Below are 4,757 nucleotides of genomic sequence, written 5' to 3' on the forward strand. Positions count from 1 at the left end.
TCAAAACCTCCAAATCCTGAAGTAAGCATACCCCAACCTCAACTGATATGGTACCCATCTCTAGAAATCATTCCAATATCCAATTATGTCCAAGCCCATTATCCCAATCCTTTAGAAAATCTCCTCCGCAGACTATTTGGTACCCACCTTTATCTATTTCTCCAACATTAAACTACCTTCCAATGTCTTACCAAAATCCACTAACAAATCAATGATTCGGCCAATCCACCAAACCTCAACATGCTCAAGAAAAATCCACCAAAACAATAAAATCCTCTAGGTGAACCCATAGAATAGTTGTATGAATTACTCAAAAAGGCGGGCTACATCGCGCCCATTTCTACCATACCATGTGATATTAAGTCTCGATAGTACCATTTGGATCAAATTTGTGATTATCATTCTGTGCTGAGAGGACATCCTACTAAGGCATGTTTTTCCTTAAAAAGCATGATTCAGAAGTTGATTGATACCAAGGTGATAAGTGTGATGAAGCCAAATCATGGTGCTGATTGATTTTCAAAGCTTGACTGGCACTTGTTAACATTGGTGAAGAAGATATCATTTTGATTCTCTACTCCAAACTTCCAAACATTTGAAATTCCTTCAAGTTTTACAACTTGCAGTTTTCTTTTAGGTTTTCCTTGCTTATGTAATGTGAACTATGATCGACCTGATCCCCTATATAAGGAATTCGTAGGCACTCATTTAATGAGTTCGGTCTCATTAAAATAAAATATTCTTCTTTCATATTTTGTCATTTTTCTACACGGAGTTCAATAAATCAACCATGTGATGTATGAATCAACAAATTTAATGTTCAACAAAAGTCAACCTTGTTCATTCCTTATCTTTTCATCTTCTTTACAATTGCAATTTCAATTACAATATCATGTTCTATTACTATTTTGTTTCATGCTTTAGCAGATCAAATCTTTACGTCTAGGCCAATTATTAAGTCCTAGCCTTCATCCTAGAATGCCTTTATTTAATATCTAATTATGTTTTGAACCTATAATTGCTATGTAGTAACTTTTGTTTGGGCTTGTTTATTTTGCTTAAAGGTTGTCTACCATTTGAATTCGATGTCAATTGGATTTGCAATATGCTCAATATTTGAAAAGACTCCAGCCCTTTTTTTCTTCGCCTAAGACAAAACACCTTGCCTCTTTATCCTCTCCTTATGCACACACCCTTTCAATAATTTCATTTTGCCCATGAGAGAGTTGATTTAGATGCACGTCGCCAAAGGATTCATGACCTAGAGAAAATGTTGGATGAGAAATTGTATTCTAAAGTCATTTACGACTTGAGGCATGAGAATCTATGTCTACACCCAAAAGTTGGTTTACCTCCAGGATATAAAGTTTCAAAGTTTAACATATTTTATGGGCGTGGAGATCCAATCACACATCCAAAGGACTACTGTGGAAGACTAGTTGGCATAGGATATAATAAGGCTCTTCTGATAAGATTATTTGTTCAAAGCCTATTAGGAATGGCGCTCACCTAGTTCGCCCAACAAGATTTCAACAAATGGCATAATTGGGAAGAATTGGCTCAAGATTTTACAAGGCAATATAAGCTTAACATCAATACTGGTCCAACAATATGGGATTTGTTTGAGGTAAAAATAATGGACCATGAATCTTGTGAGGAGTATGCAATAAAGTGGCGGTTAGAAGCTTCTAAAATACATCCTTCCGTACCTGAAGAGGAGTTGGTCCAACTTTTCCTCAGAACACTAGATGGAATATACTTTCAAAAAATATTCTTCGTAATCAGTTATAGTTTTAAGAGTCTAATTTCGATTGGAAAGAATTTACAATACAAAATTCGAGCGGGTAGAATTATTAATGTTTTGCAAAGTTGGCCACTTTTCAAACACCAAAAAGTCCATCTGAGGAAGGAGAAGAGGATTCATCACCGTCCATACCTCATACATAAGGATATTAAAATAATAAAGGGATTTATTCTATTTTTGGTTCCCATGGGATACATATTGAAACTTATGACTCATTGGAATCTCAAATCAAGGCTTGTCAGATCCATCTCTACTCTATCCAGCAAGAGACTTCTCGAACACAACCCAATTTTCAATAATGGCCATATCCATTACACAATGTTTTCCATCAATTGGAGAGAGTGAGGTCTCGTGCTTTTACTCCCTTGACTGAGCCCTTGGCGAACATATTCGAAAGATTAAGGGCCCAAGGTATCATGGAACTGAGGAGATAATGGATCCCTGCGCATCCACCTTCTTATTTTGATCCATCTAAAAATTGTGCTTATCACTCAAATATTCAAGGTCATGATATTAAGAAATGCTTGGAGCTAAGGTACAAGATTTAGAATCTAATTAAAAAGAAAAGGATAAAACTACAACAAGAACCAATAAGCAATGGTCTTGTTACTATGGGTGAAATCTTTGTTCAAGGTGATCCGACAAAAGTATTTTCAAAACTTTCATGAAAGAAGCGTAAAGAACACCAAATGAATTGACGTGTAAACATTTCTTATTTTTCATCATCCTCCTTTGATCTATCTTATGGCCAATAAAATTTTCTTATTTACCTTTCTTTTTACTCATAAACTATGCTCAGCCTAACTTTTAGTTGGATACGTAGGCAGCCCACTCTGGGTTCGGTCTTAATCAAATAAAACTTTTTCTTTTCCCTTTCTTTCCAATTCTTACACCTCCAAAGCGTCAAGCTAATAGACCAAACTCTTGAGCGTATAAAGGTAGATTACAATTGAGGTCACAATGTTCATTTGTAGCACAACCATTTCCCTTGGACTAATATTTTCCTTGAGTGGCTCGGGAACATAAGACCCCAAAAGCAAAAATGAGGCAGAATTTTTGAGGTTTCAAGAAAAACCTCAAAAATTTTGTAAGCAATGTATCAATTCACAATAACATGCAAAGGTGCTTTTAATTCTAAACTGGGGCAGAAATTTTTGAGAAATCCTTAAAATTTCACCATGATGGATTACAAATCTCAATGGTCCATGAAGTAGAAACCACAATCAAAGATCCAAATCGAGCAAGGTATGAATCAACAATACTTTTCAACTGATAATTTTTCTTTAAGTGCAGACAACAAGTACTAAATGTAGCAACAATGTTATGATATCATCAAAGAAGCTAGGATTATACTAAAGGAAATGAGCTAAGTTGTTCAATCTTTTAAATTTGATGATATTTAATTTAATATTATATTGATAAACAATATTGGGTTCTTGTAGAATCTTAATCAACAATATTGGGTTCCTGTAGAACCTTAATCAACAATATCGGGTTTATGTAGAACCTTAATCAATAATATTGAGTTCCTGTAGAAACTTAATCAACAATATTAGGTTCTTGTAGAACCTTAATCAATAATATTGGGTTCCTATAGAACCTTAATCAGAAATATCGGGTTCTTGTAGAGCCTTAATCAACAATATTGAGTTCCTGTAGAACCTTAATCAATAATATCAGGTTCTTGTAGAACCTTAATCAATAATATTGGGTTCCTTTAGAACCTTAATAGACAATATTTGGTTCTCGTAAGAACCTTAATTAAACAATATTGGGTTCTTGAAACCTTACATTTTTCATGTCATAAATCGCATTCACATCCCACATTTCAAAACCACTCTAATCTTGTCTCTTCGAGCTATCATCCTACCTTTCTTCCCCTCAGCCCATTTTTGTTTCAAATTCTCTTCATTTTAATCACACCAACCCACGATACCATTGTTGACGCCCAACCTTTATCGATAACAATCTTTAGGAATATTGTTCGTTCCTAAATCTTGAACTACACACGTCCTGATTATCAAAAAACCAGAGATATGTAGGAAACTTAAAACCAAAGTCATGGCTACACTATTTGTAAAGCCACCTCCTGTCACTTCATTTCAAAAAATCCACTTTTCGATAGGATAAAATAGGCCACTACATCAACTTTCGTTGCTTGATAATTCTTTTATCATTTTCAAGCAACGAAGGGGCAGTTGTTGACACCCAATTTTGACCTTCCGATTACTCTTTTAGGCTGCTATTTGATCAAAATCATCTAATTTCAAATATTAGTCTTTCTTACACAATATTCTTGTGTTATATAAATAACAACGTGTCACATCCACAATTTTAAAATATACAAATTGTTTTTATTACTTTTAGTTGTCATTTTTTACACTTTATTAATTCAAATATAATATTTTACATAATTTGATTTTAATTATTTTCGAAAATATACAAACTCACAATTTTTAAATGTATTGTCTATAACTATTATTATTATTACTATTGTTATTATTATTAATAATATTAATATTATTATTGCTAAAATAGCAGTCAATTCCATTTAATTTTGCTTTGGTATGTAATTTTTTAATTACATACTCGATTAGTAACAATTACAGTCGAAACTGACCTCAATTCGGCCATAAATTAAATTTCAATTTTTAACATTTTTCTTAATCATGTTTTATCTCAGTCGTTGATAAAAAATGATCCAACGATTAAGAGCAAAAGTACCTACGCTTTTCTTTTAAACAAAACATCAAACCCTAATACCCCATTCTCTCTAAAATAAGTTGCACCTTCTCTCTCTGGACTTCTCTCCTTGTTCTCTCTACCAGTAGCCATGGCTGCCACCGCCGGAGCAGCCACCGCCCTTCTCTTTCACTTGCTTACCCTCTGCTGGTAAAACCTGTGCCACCACTGGCTTTCTCTCTCCAAGTTCCACCTCCATGAACCCCAACCA

This window comes from Capsicum annuum, chromosome 4, assembly GCF_002878395.1.
Source record: "Capsicum annuum cultivar UCD-10X-F1 chromosome 4, UCD10Xv1.1, whole genome shotgun sequence".
NCBI classification, from domain to species: domain Eukaryota; kingdom Viridiplantae; phylum Streptophyta; class Magnoliopsida; order Solanales; family Solanaceae; genus Capsicum; species Capsicum annuum.